The 14,917-nt window shown below is 35.9% G+C and overlaps 1 protein-coding gene across 8 annotated transcripts in view; it reads right to left on the bottom strand.

The window, feature by feature from the left end:
• The window catches only part of LOC118262864 (PDZ domain-containing protein 8), a 47,560-nt gene extending 36,584 nt beyond the window's left edge, over positions 1-10,976 (bottom strand). For 3 of the 8 annotated variants that reach the window (XR_007705770.1, XR_004782546.2, XM_035574501.2), the window contains exon 1: positions 10,750-10,973. The gene's annotated coding sequence lies outside the window, so the exon portion shown is untranslated. Of the gene's footprint in view, positions 1-10,749 lie in introns of all 8 variants that reach the window. The other 5 variants (XM_035574503.2, XM_035574502.2, XM_035574504.2 and 2 more) reach the window with 3 other exon arrangements.
• Between the last annotated feature and the right edge of the window lie 3,941 nt (positions 10,977-14,917).

Raw genomic sequence — 14,917 nt, 5'->3', positions numbered from 1 at the left:
AGCCCCTCGATTGTGCAGATGTTACATGTCCATCTAACTGAAGGACACAACTGAAAAGTAGGTGTTATGAAACCCACGCTTACGACAACAGATGTAAAAACATTTATTTTATTAAACGGATTTTAAGGCTTTAAAATACAAATTAAAAACAGACGGGCCCTAATCTTGTCACATTAATGTATCTCGCGTATTATATTTGTTTAATGTAATTTAGGTGATGTCTTTTATTTTAATTTCGGTTATACCTATTTCATATTATACTAGCAGACCCGGCAAACTTAATATCGCCTTAAACATTTTTGTTCTTTTACACCTTCTCTGGACACGAATAATTCAAGATGAACATTGGCCAAATCGGTCCAGCCGTTCTCGAGTTTTAGCGAGACTAACGTACAGTAATTGATTTTTATATATAGAGATAGATATACAGACATTTTTTAAGGGGAAATTCATCCAATGACTACTCTCGCCTTGGGCGAACCGAGATCCAGTGTCAGACTCTTACTGACTAAAAAACACTCCATTCGTACTCCTGTTTTTCGAGATATACATAGACATAGGAATGTATGCAATGTACAGTGCTGGTGGGACAAATAAAAGAAATAAAGCACGTACCTGGATCACCTATCTAGAGTATCTAGTATCTAGATAAAACTTAGGTACCTACTTGCATAAAATTCCAAACGAATCTAGTTAGTAACAAAGTCAAAACCATAAAAACTGAGCCCGCATAAAGTATACGGCGGGGTTGATAGTAAAATAACGATTTCGCCATTATTTATCGACTTCACAAAGCGTTTAGTTACCATCAGATTGAATGTTTAAGGGACTAAAAGAACACGAAGTATTATGTTCTAGAATCTATTTACAGGTCATTTGAAGAACGTTTTCCATGGCCTTATGACTTTACAAATATACGTGGAGATGGATGGTGCAAAGTAAGGTATTGTTTGCAATTTTGTTGTAGAAAAATTAAGAGGTACTTATAAAACTTGTTAAACAGCCGGGCCAGGCTACACGTGGCAAGATCTGTATATTGAGAAGTAAATATTACTTAGATATGACAAGCACAACAAGAAAAGACAGGCACAACTTTAATACCAACATAATGAACATAATGCCCTTACATACTTAAAAAGGGCTATCAAGGAAGTATTGCTCAAAAACAACTCTGTCAAAATATAGAGCTTTTTGTTACACCTCGTATTAAACTTGTTTATGTTCCATAATTTCACACCCACCTGTTATCCCCCAAAGGGGTCATCAAAAGTGTAAATAAAGTACAGCCCACTTTTCACCAGTTACGTTAGTAGTCCCATGTATGCTATTATACGGGACATTTTTATACATGTGTGGGAATCCAGATTTTGTATTACTTTCAGAGATATTTACAGACCATTTTGCTTATTACGCTAAAGAAGCAGTTTGATTGATCGCTTTAATAAATATTGTTAGGTACCGAAAGACTGAAAACTTAGAGAAAACCGTATATCCCCATATGGTAGTGTAATATAACAAAAAACTTTTTATATTAATTCCTTATGATTAAGGAATTACTGTAACAACTTCGACTAGAAATTATGAAGCAGTCAAAGAGTCAAAGTCATTTCAGTTGATTCCCGTGCATCTCAAAAAGCCATCAGACTAACACAGATGGGGCCCAGTGGGACTTATGATCCGTAGCTGCGGACTACCTAGCAGGTTTACCGGAGCTCGGCTCAAAAAGCAGAAGTAGGAACGGGGTGGGTTTTAGTCAGTAAGAGTCTGACATTCCCTCTCGTCTCGCCTAAATCGGGAGAAGTCATTGGATGATTTTTCCTCCTCAAAAAGAAACCTAGTTGATTGAAACAATGAATGTAAAGAAACTTTTTCTACCTTTTTATGTGGTGAACCACTTGTCAGGAACATTGTGTAACAGGTACACACTACAATACAGGCAGCGATTCATTCCACAATCAGTGATCGACTCATTTGTTTGTAGGCACACATCTTTACAAATACGTATGTTTATGTAGGTATTGGTTCTAATTTACTTTAACATGTTTCTCTGTTCTGTATGTCGGTTTTTCTCTATTTATCTACGCTTGAGAATAGCTTCGAGGAACGAATTTTATAATGTTGATGTTGTAAAAGTGAAAGTCAACATTTATTATTTCAAATAGATTGGGAAGGCACTTTTGAAAAGTTACAGCAAATATTATAATATAAAAAATATATGTCAGTCGGTCAGTCCTCTACTGAAGCTATTTGTTCGTTCTAAATTGTAGATGGCGAAGAATGAGCAAGAAACTCCATAGGTTACTCCATAAGTTGAAATAGCGCATTTAGTTTCAACTTTACATTATTTCGGATAATAGAGAACCATTCCCAGCACCCGTTATTAGATTTGGGAAATTGTAGTGTGAGTAGCCTATTTCTTAGTAAAAAAATAAAATGTTGTAGCTACTATCACAGGCTTACACAAAGCAGTGAACCTCGCACATTAGTCCAGATTTCATTAAGAAGTCTTGTAACAGATTATGCCTTACATAATTGTACTTACAAAACAGACAGAGGAAAACAAAGAGAAAATCTCCAAATAATTTGGGGCCGACGCCTAACAAACAGGAGAGGGGGGTGAGGTCTATATTTATAAAAAAAAAATCGAACATTCCCCAAACAAGGCACGTCTTTATCGCAGCGCGGTATATCTGCCGTTTAATTTTCTCTTCATTTTAATATCCGACTTTATAGCCATCGTAAAATATCGTGGTTGCCCGATGCCGCGGTGGTTTAAAAGCCCGCTTCTCATGCACAAGAGTGTGGGTTCGAAACCTACCAACGGTAGTTATCAAAGTGACATTTTCCGAGTTAAATGTCCTTTCTAATATTAATTAGACAGTGAAGGAAAACATCGTAAGGTAACCAGGGCTTATAATTTTATTAGGGCGCCAACCCGCATAGAGCAAGCGTGGTGATTAATGCTAAAACCTTCTTCGTGTGAGAGGCCTTCGGTCAGCAGTAGCCACTTACAGGCTAATAATGATAGCCATCGTAGAAACTACTATGGATTAAAACGAAAAATGGCGACGAGTGCTCTGTCTGAAGTTTTTTAAAATATAAGTTTAATTTGGTAAATAAATCTATATATTTTTTCAGCGTTTCATAGCTATATCAGTTCAGATCATCAGTTTTGAAACATACAATAACACTACATCATTGTACTGAAGTATTATTTACGATGAAATGCCTACAAAAACTCCAAAAAACTACATTGTAGCTACATGACAAAACTAACATGTTGTTGAGCTTCTAACCTATTACAAATCCCTCAGGCAACAAAGCAAACATTACCCTGCACGACTTACGAGCACAAAACAAAATACAAGCACACACAACCAACAAAATAAAGAAAGAAAAGTGTATTAGAACCTCGCAATTATTTCAACCTAAGCCCGGGTGTACACAGTTGTAAATTAATTACCAACTCCGTATGTGTTTGTTACATGTCGTGTGCATTGGACCTATGATTTCCTTCCCGGAAATTGCATTGTTAGCTGCATACAACGTAACCAGTACATTCGGAGAGAGCAATCTATTGACATAATGTGTGTTATTGTAGGTACTATTGATATAGATTATGTAATATATGTAATAGTGTATTATGTACTGCATAAACAGTTCTGTATAGTGATTGCTATACTCCTGCAGCTTTGATTACACAGACTAGTGTTTTTTGACTAAAGTAAAATCACTACATAGTATAAATCAAAGTCGCTTTCTCTGTCTCTGTATCCTTATGTATGCTTAAATCTTTAAAACTACGCAACGGATTTCGTAGCGGTATTTTTTTAATAGATACAGTGATTCAAGAGGAAGGTTTATCACCATACGAAGCTGGGGCGGATCGCTAGTTCAATTATTATTATAAAATCTGTTCCGTCAAGATGTTAGTGAACTCTTCGTCAGTATCAATGGAGTATCAATGACACCTAAGTACATGACACGATCATTTATCACCTTATTGCAAGTCATACTTAGTACCCCAAACTTCTACATTAAAAGCTCAGATTTAATAATAATATCCCAACCTTAAACAAGTTTCATTGGCGATTGTACCTAAAACACGGTTCGCTAGGGTGTGAGTTAGGGTTCCAAACCCCCCCTTTCACCCCTAATCCGTGACCCGTGCACAGTTTCGTCTCACTTGGCACGAAACTGCACAATGCATTGTAACAGGACGAATGTGGAACGGCTGCGCTGTAGCTAATGTTTTAGTAGCACGTAAATTGTACTTACGTCACTGGTATTAGGGTTTAAATTATAGTGGCTAGTGTTTTTATTTGTTTGTTGAAATTATTGTAAGCGTGATTGTTGAACATGAGATTTTTTCTTACTTTTATTTTTACTAGGATTTACTTTTAGGTCAGGTATTGTTTCCAAAATAATATCTCGTCGATAGCTAAATGTAGCTGCTAAAAAAGTAATCTTGAAATAAAAAATATCTTTCGATATCTACTTCGTCTGTATTTTATTCATCACAGCAAAACCTTCATTACTTAAAAGCTACGGTACAGGTGAAATGTCGAAAACAATTGACACATTTCCTTGAAAAGAACACTTTATTTGTCGTGTTTGGCTGCCGAGCTTGTTCATTGGTAGTGCGTGGTGTCTGTGAGAGCGTATTGCTGAAAGCGGACAACTGTCTTTTCAACTCACACATTAACTGTTCAGACATATTCTCATATTTATACCACCTGCTACTTCGCACCCAAATCGCTATCAGTGAGGACGCACCCTTAGATTGGGTAGACAGCAGCGTACCGTGACGATTGTCAATGACGTGACATCATTCCCGCGTAGCACCGTAGCCTCGTAGCCGTAGCACGGCGTAGCGTATTTATGTAGATTGCTACGACAATTTTCCGCTACGATAACGCTGTTCTAAAGCAACTGGTAAATATTGCTACCGACCTACATTTACTGATTTTCAGTAAAGCTAAAGTAGTACATACAGATTATTTTACTGGACTTGTTGGACTGAAAATACAGTATGGTTCGACGAAAGAAAATATAATTGAACTTGATTTTCTAATCAATATTTCTATCGAAATATAATTTATTCATATCGAATCAATCACGCGGCGTGTCTTTCAAATTAAAGTTTTCAAATCGCGACGAAATTGAAAAAGTTCAGTAAAGAAATCAATTGATGTTGGGTTTCTGATATTACAAATGAAGAAAAGATCTCAAAGATGCTGGAATGAAGTTAAATTAAAAAAATATTTATAGACGGCAAATAAAATTACGTCTATTTCGCAGTAAAATTAGGTTAGGTACTTCAATTTTATATACGTGTTTTCTTTTATGTTGTATGTGTGTGTACATGAATAAAGCTACCTAATTAAGTAACTAATTAATATTTGGCTTATGTAATAAAAACAATAAATAGCGTTCTTGACTTATTGGGTAAAATAGATATTAATTCCCATTTTCTTTTCTGAGGCATGTTTGCACTTTATTTTTGTTATCGCCATTTACATTAGTAAAACGGAACTAGAACTATACATATTTTGTTTTCGGATCAACTAAGATCATTTTTTTCCAAAGAAACATTAATCATGACGTCACACGTATTCCTTGGTAACTCCAGACAAGTTATCTAGACCATAAAATCAAACTATCACCTTCATTCTTTGTTACAGCATTCTGTGCTATAACACGTACGTAATAAAGTATATATTCGTTAATTAATGTTATAAACGTGGGCCTAGACGCCTTTTAATTTGATATGAACGTTGACGATATTAGTGACTCATTAGTATGATTAATTTCCGTTATTAAATATGGAGTTATATAAGGTACACGTACAGGTGTTTGTTGCTGGTTATAAATACATAGTATTACGTTTGTTTCTCATGGAAAAGGTAAGCAGAGGTGTAAAATTAAGACGCTTTTCGACGGATCCGTGAAAAGTGTTAATTTTTGTAACACGTAGCAGTTTTTTTTTTTTGAGGGTGAAAAATCATCCTATGTGTTCTCCCGCCTTGTGCGAGGCGAAAGGGAGTGGCTTTGAAGTTGAACAAAAACGATATAGGCACATTCCACAAGATATTAAGTAAGCCAGGTAGATCCCAAAATCACTCCCCGACACCTTATACCTGGTACACACCCAGGCAGAAAAGGAAACCCTTAAGAACCAGGGATACGGGTCGGGCGATGGATCACGCATCCTCACTATACACGAGGCTCAGGGACTTTCGTCCGCGAATGTGGTAGTTGTGAACACAGCAACAAAGAGGCAGAAAATTCATGATAGTGTACCACATGCAGTAGTTGCAATATCGCGTCACACACATAGTTGCATCTACTACACGGACAACTGTGATGACGCGATAAGTAAATTGATCAGAAGGGCTGCTGAAGAGAGCGACCATAGGATTATGGACTACAACCTGAAAATGGCCATCAAACACAGAGACGCGGCAGTTGTGGGGGCGCTTTTGGGTGAGAAATGTTCCTTGGACTAAAATAAAAATTTATATAGCGGGGGATAATGTGTATGCGGAAAGCGTAAATAAGTACATAACTGCTATATAGATAATTATATAATTGTTAACTCTTTGACTTCTGTAAGCTCTGTTTAAGTCAGCCCACCCGACAGGGTTTGAGGCGTCATGCACACATAAATGTCCTACAGTCGGTGGCGCTGTGTGTTGGGTTGTTCCGGTCCCAACAAAATGGTTGACTGGACCAATTGCTGACACACACGTCATACTCGTGAACGAGTGCCTTCTGCTGGGGCAGGTCGGCTCTCCCAGCGCGCCGGTGGACTGACTTGGCAGAGCCGCCGGTAAATTTAATTTAGTGGATAAAAAAAACAAACAAATATGTTAATCGTAAGTATTTTTGTAGTTATAATTGAATAGTTGTGGTAAATTGTAGTGTGTAAGGTAGATACCATATTGATAAAATTTATTGTAAAAATAAAAACTAATTGTATGACAAGGGCACGGACCAAGAGTCTGTGGAGAACAAATGTAAAAAAAAAAAAAAAAAAAAAAAAAAAAAAAAAGGAAGCCAGGTAGTGATGATGCAAGAAAGTTGTTCAAAAAATTCAAAAGAATAAAAAAAAAAAAAAAAGAAAGGGAGTGTCAGTCTCTGACTGACTAAAAACCACCTTCGTTCCTACTCCTGTTTTGAGAGCCGGAGCCCCGGTAAACCCGTTAGGTAGTCCGCAGCTCCACTTGTACCTGTTAGATAACTACATTTTTTTTAAACTTAATAGTGATGTAAAGCAATGAAAAGATATTTATGAACCCTGAAAGTGGTTGTAGACTTGGCGTGGTTTTAGTGAGGTAAAAAAACCCACACTCCCTCGTCTTTTATCTACAAAAAGCTAGGCGCCTTTAGAAGGATTTCTCCAGTCATCAAAAAAAGAAACTTACTTATTTGAAGTGGAATAAAGCAATGGAGAAATGTATTTCATATCACTTAAATAAATAGAAAGCTGTCCGTTTTCACTCTACGACTATTAAAGTTATCACTTTAATACTCGTCTGAGAATTCACAGAGTGATGCCACGTTTACAACATAGAACAAAGAAACTACTTCCATTAAGAATATGAAAATGTTCAACATTTATACAACGCTTGAGATTTGCCAATTAGGTCTCTACTTAAAAACAATTTAGAAGTTAAAACATCAAAGTGTAACAAAAAGATTTCTGCAAAATTGTATAAAATAAGGTAAACGACACAATTCTCTGCTAAAGTATTAAAATTTTCCAACTTTCATGTTAAAGGTCAAACCAATTTCATGTTTTTAGCAAAAAATTACACGAAAATTTACTTAGATCATAATAACTTTTTATATAACAAGTAATTCTGAATAATCTTATGTTTCTGACACGACGCTAATGAGCGGTTTACCTTAGCTATTAGCGAAGTTTAATGAGTTTCAACCTTACTGTAAGCGTGGAAAGGTGGGGTTTTCGATGTCGAAGTTTGGTTTTACGTTTTACAATATTTGATGGTTTCAAACCTCAACTGTATATGTGTGTAAATACATAGTATTGTGAACGACAGCTACTAATTATGCAGCACAGATTGGAATCTGTAATATGTTTGATTAACTACGTACCTAGTGCGGTAATGGAACATTCTGGAATATTCATTTATTATCTGTATTAAAATATTTGATGCATTAAAGTTTTATGAGTATACATATCGACTCCACAATAATTAGTAATCAAGCATGGAGTCTGTCGGTTGGCAACTGATACTAGAAAATAAATAAAAAAAAGAGCAACTAATTCAACTTAAACATTTACCGGAGTAGGTACCTAGGTAGTTATTACATTACACTACTTGCAAAATGGAGCCAATAGAGCTATGTGGTCTAGTGTTTATAATACTATATCGGCTTATTCCTTTAGCAATGCGATTAAATAATACTTTACACTTGAGATCGGATTCTCCGATACGACCATCTCCTCAGGTAAAAGAACTAACTTGCGAAAGACGTCGATCAATCAAGAATGTTTGAATTTGATCCTAAAATAATTTTACTAGCCTGTTGAATCGAAATCCTTTAGAAAGCCTCAGGCCTCAATGGCACCCGATTTAGCCAAATTCAAAGGATGATTTAGTGAACCTTAAGCGTGCCTGTTGAACATTATTTCTGTAAAGATGTGTTATCTGATCTATTCTCCAACATAGGAGCTACTTTACTTTTGTAAGAGACGTAAAACCACTATTCCAGATTATTAAAAGAAAGAACTTAGATGTTCTGCATCTAAGTTCTTTCTTTTAAAAAAAGCAGGGCTACGAACAGAGTGGCTTTTAGTCAGTAAGATTCTGACACTCTCTTTCGCTTCGCCCAAGGCGGGAGAAGTCATTTGATGATGTTCCCACTCAAAAAGTATTTATTCTTAAAAAAAATGTGTGTTATCTAATTTATTTCCGAAAATAAGTGTTACTTTTGTAAAAACACAGAGACGTAAAAACCACTATTCGAAAGAAGAAAGAAAAGCCTTAATGTTACCAAAAAGCCAATTCATTTGTGCCCAAAACCGTTCCCTAAAATCACCATGGTAACCTTAATAGGTAGTACTTAAATAAATTATGAGAATCGAAGGAAGCTACCATTATGGGAACTACGATACGAAATACGGTCGAAGACTTTTAAAACTGTGGAGAATCGATATGCAAATTAGTGCATGCTTCAATGGACGTTCCTCGCTTGAAGAGAATATGAGGAAGACAGGATCGTGGTATTGAAATATTATAAGTTTAAAATATAGGGAGGGGTGTGCCTACACTGTACATTGCACGTACATTTTGCTGGTCACGTTCTGCACCCCATATGTTAGGGTGTGAGATTATTGCTATGCCACCAGAATAATAAATTCTGTGTTGTTGAATTTTGAACTTTGTGACATTTTGTTATAAACCCTATAGTCCTTTAGCAAAAAAATTGTTTTGACTTATTACAAAAACATTGACCAAATATTTTGAGAATTCGTATGTCTTTATCTATTTGACGTTGCAAGTTCGTTTTTTGGAATTACTTTTGGAAGATCACATATTCTTTAGAGGAGCTTCTGTTTCAAACGCTTGATGGATGTTTTATGGTAATAATATCACGCAGACATTTAAATAATCACAAACGACAGTCATTAGCTTCGTCCTTGTTATAAAAATCGATTATTTAAATCTTAAAGATTTCATGACCACAGACGTTCTTTGTCTCATAGTAAATGATAAAGAATAATTTAGACTATACGATGTATGATTGAATACTACTTCTAATATACCTAATGAGTTTACACTTACATACTTCTATTTTGACTAGAAAAAATAAAATGGTAGTCGTGATTTTAAACTTCGAAATTTTATTCAAAGATCAAATTGTGCCAATATATCCTATCACATAACTATGATCAATAGTTAATAAATGCAAATTAAAAGCGTTTACTCGTATAATACTTGGTTCAAAAGCCTACAGGTAACTAGAACACTGGAGCCGAAAGAGCCTGCGATTCAACGATCGGTATTGACCGAATTACCGTGGCTCTAGTATATGCACTTTGGCTTGCATAACGGTAGGGTAACACATGACGGAGTATGTCTAAATATTTACTCACTTTTAGGGTCATAGTTTGATAGAGTAATTATTTCATTTCAGTAATCGTTTAATTGTACACGAATGTATGAAGATGAAAAGAATTTTAATTTTACATCATATTTAAAAAAATATTAAAGAGAAAATCTAAATTAAATACTTAAATGAATATGTAAAAAGAAATTAGTAAAGGGTATCTATTTTTACGCTATATTAAATATCTAGTTACGGATATTTATATCAAGTCTCCATAAAATAAAATGCAGAAAATAATATTTACAGTATAAATGTTATTAAATCTACAAGTATCTAAACGTAATTGACCTGTAGCTTCCAAACATTTTAGAAAAAGGAACAGGTCGCAATCATATCGTAGGCAAAATATAAATACAGTAAACTATTAACTACTTATCAGTAAATTAGATTTATCAAAGATATCGAATTAATTAGCCAAAAACACGCAAATAAGTTTAAATTAAGGAGAAACTTAATTGTTCTTCACATGGACTAAGGCCAAAAAATAAATAAAACCAAGTTGACAAACAGAAACACCATTAACACCGTACATAAACCGTAAAACTGCGGGAACAATAAAGATAATGAAACTAAATAAAAACAAATGAGCAACAAACTTCAACCACTCACCTGAGAATAAATTTACCTAAAAACAACGATATTTTCTCTACGTACAATCGATATACACTAAAACAATTGACATTAAACGCTTTCACTAAACTAATCGTATGTTGTCTCTCAATGAGACTATCTTCCTACATTTTTCACGCCAGCCGGCTCGCCCGGCGGCGTCAGATGTCCTTTACATCACTGACACTAAGTAAAATTACTATTTTTTGGTTAAAAACCACCTCTGCCCACTGGGCATGCGCGAACCCTCGCCAATTGGACCAATCCTCACGTATTGGTGAGCTATAGACCCACTTGGTATGTAACACGCAACAAATATTAATAAATATAATTTCCTAACTATTCATTAAGCTTTATAGAAATATCAACGTATTTCCCCTCATTTATGTCATTCCATTGTCAACGAGGCTCAATTTTCTACGTGCCGTATCACCTTGCATGTATAGAGACGCTTGCGCGAAGCAGCGATCGATACCACCACATACAGCTGCAATAGGTCCCGTAACCACAGAGTGTGCGTTTAAAAACCTATCTTATACCGCAGACATAAGACCTAAAATAAATGAATTCAACACTGAAAAGGACAGCGGCTCATTCATGAAAGTAAAACAAATTGTTTACACGGCAGATAAATGTCAATAAAGTTCAGATTGGTTGTACCCACTGATACAAAGCCTTTGATATTTACAACTCAAAGTGGTGGTACCTTTCTGTATAAGGTTACAGGTACGGTAACATTGAACAGAATGAGGAATTCGACCCAAAAGAGTCTTTACCTCACTTTTATAGGAAAGGTGAGACCACACGTAACTTGAATACTGTAGACCGAATAGTTTGTATCTTTGAGGTATAAAAGACTGAAAAAAAGGACTGGGTATTAAGTTGAGGGTGATTGGAAGGTCGTGGATTCAATCGATAGCCTAGGCTCTAGAACTTGCAGTCTTATCTGACTGGAGCGTTCGTTTTCATATAGATGTTAGCATTAAATGCTCATTTGTCACCATTAAGGTGACAGTGCAGATATGAAAAGGACGAAAATCTTTTCGAAACGATAATTTACTGCGCAGACAGCATACTTATTTTAAAGCAATAAAAGTATGTCACTAAATTAAGAGCCATCGCGTATTCGTGGCCGCTAGTTTTCCATTAAAGATTTTAAAAATTTATCATCTTTCGTATTTGTAAAATAGAGTTGGCTCCAGGAAGCAAAAAGGGTAGCATTAATCCAAATTAATATTTGAATAGTGAATTAATTTGAACGCTAATGGCGTCGGGTAATGGTTTGGAAGAAATGGCTCGCTTTTGTTAAAATACATTAAGTTCATCCCATCACAGTAATGAAGTCGGAAAATTCGGGTTAATACTAAAATATTGTGAAAGGTTATGTTTCCTTGTTCTAATTTTACACATCGTTAGGTAATTGATGTCTTGTTAATTAGACCTTAATCGGTATTTCTTTAGTTTACCATTTATGATTATAATTAGTAGGTACTATTTATAATCGCCCGGAGGACACGGTGGAGCATAAGGTGGCGGTGTGCCCTGCATGGGTTGAGCATCGCCGTGTCCCTACTATGTAGTCAGCTCAGGCCATTATGCAGAGCGAGGGGGACTGGGATGACGTCTATTTCTTCTGTGAAGCAGTCATGCTAGCTAAAGAGGAGGAGGGACGCAAGAGGGTAGAATCCTCCTCACGCTCCAGCCATCGCGAGAGACACTCCGGGCGTCTGGGATCGCGCAACGATCTCCGGCCACCTTGCAAACCACCTAAAGCGGGAGAAGTCATGGGATGATTTTACCCCTACAAAAAAGAAAGGTAGCTGCTATTTATGACACAATGATAAGTGAAAAATAGATAGTAGTAATAGATCCTACCAAAAATATTCCGTAGAAATCTAGCCAAACGTCGGTGGAGCTGCATGTTTTTCTCTAAAAAAAAGTAATGAAAACTTGACAAAGTAGTCGCATTATCGTTAATGATATATGACTGGCCGTTGAACATTCTTTACTTATACGTTAGTGGGAGCAACCCGACCGTTAAGCCAGATACGACCTATCTATCTTGTTGGTGGAGTAGTTATAAGTTCTCTCGGATCAGACAAAGAATTATTTAAGTCAGACGAAAAATTCTTAGTAGGTGCGGCAATAAACTCATCTCCTATTTAATGGGAGTCAATAAATTATTTTAACTTAGGTAATTCGTGAAAGAAATCAGCTTTTGGTGTCGTGAAGTTACGTTAATGTTAAATGGTGGTTTAAGGTTTTTTTGTAATTTCGTGTTTCTCTAGAGCAATGCGGCACCGTTATTCTCTTTGTAACCTCTATTCCCTAAGGAACGGGACTTTAATTTTACTTTCTCTATTTTTGACGAAAACTTTGTTGGTTTTCTGACGTAATACTAAAGTTTAATTATTGTTTAATTTATCTTTAGACCTTTGAAGAACTTTGAAGATAGTATCACACCTACTACTTTTTGAAGAGTTAGGGAGTTGCAGACATTAAATTAACACCCACTTTTCGCAAGTTGTGTTATGCTTATTGGTCCTACGGGTCCATCGCAGACATCAAGTAATTAAGGGTCATCTCACACATAAAGGACATGAACATGCCACAGCGCTTTTTGCTTTGGAAACAATACAAAAATGCTGTAAGTGTACTGTCGGCGCGCGGACCGCGCGTTTACAGCCTTTTTGTATTGACATTATGAATTATTCAAATTTAAATTACAAGTTTAAGTATTGCTGGGTAGGTGCGGTGGCGTTAAAGTATGATATCTTCAATGCTACCAGTCTGGTAGGAAGTCAGCCTATTACCACATTGTGTAATAAGTTAGGTTCATACCCAGATAACAGAATACTACCCAGACTTCATGGTATTGTTGAGATCGAAAAGCTTCGTGTTTGATCGTCACATATGGGCTTATTTAACCACCGAGGTAGTCGATAAGAAAACGTACCTAAGTATACCTACGTACAATACTGTAGCTTCCATGGAAAAGGTTTTTAACCTCGGTCTAATATTATCGACATTAAATCTATCTAAAAATACTATTGGGATTCCGTGAAAGCAATTTCGCCCTAATTGATTTAAGCTACGTCTCATATATTTTTCTATAGCACTTTAATGTAGGGCCGTAAGTACCTATTTATAGCTGATAACTACCTAGCGGATTTACAGGGGCTCCGGCTCGAAAAGCAGGAGAATGAACGGGGTGGTTTTTAGTCACTAAGACTCTGACACTCTCTGAGTGTCAGAATCTTGGATTGGATGATTTCGCCTCTCAAAAAATCTATTTAAGGTATATCCAGGTAGAACATTAATTTATTTTTATGAGCTTATAAGATATTTTTTTATACCTGTGTTAACAAATAAATAAATTTTGAACTCATCTCTGAAAATAATGATTTGGTAACTTTTGAAAGTTAAATCCTCAAGGAAAGCCTACGACAATTATTTTACTAATGTAGCATGCGAGCAATATCTCCAAGAATAGCTACCTAATATGAACAAACCACTTACTCTGGTAACTAGCGTTTCTTAGACCAAAGACTATTTGAGGCAAAACTTTTTCAACGTCAGCAAACACGATCTAATAAAAATTCTCGGACGGAGACATGTTTTCATCTTTCAATGGCACGTGTACCTAAGTGACCTTTAGTCTTAGTATTGTCTGTATGTTGGGTTCTGTTGTTACTCATTGAACTTTCTAGAATCTTTTAGAATATAAGAACTGTAATATAATATAATTACCCATGTAAGGCAGAAGTAGGCCACTAACTTATTATTTAAATTCAAGAGATTTAACACAATTAACGCCTTCTTAATCCCCGATTCTCCAACAACCCTTACTTACATTCCTGGCAACGCATTTGTAACGTTTCTGGCTTTCTGGTGTTTCGGGTGTCCATGAGCGGCGGCGATTGCTTACAATCAGGTGGTCCGTCTGCTCATTTACCGGCTTATACCATAAAAACCTATCTATTATCTGGCAAAAATGCGCAATCAAAGGGTCTACTAGCTGATTTTTAGTGTTATGGCCACGAAGGTTTATTGCAGATCAAACATTTTTAGGTAGGTAACAGCAACAAAACGCCATAAATTCACTCCTGCCAGTATAAAATGTAACCTTAACATAAAGAGACAAGGTCGAAAGTGGAACATCAAAGTA

Source organism: Spodoptera frugiperda, chromosome 12 (assembly GCF_023101765.2).
Source record: "Spodoptera frugiperda isolate SF20-4 chromosome 12, AGI-APGP_CSIRO_Sfru_2.0, whole genome shotgun sequence".
Lineage (NCBI taxonomy): Eukaryota > Metazoa > Arthropoda > Insecta > Lepidoptera > Noctuidae > Spodoptera > Spodoptera frugiperda.
This window is presented reverse-complemented; position numbering and strand designations above follow the sequence as displayed.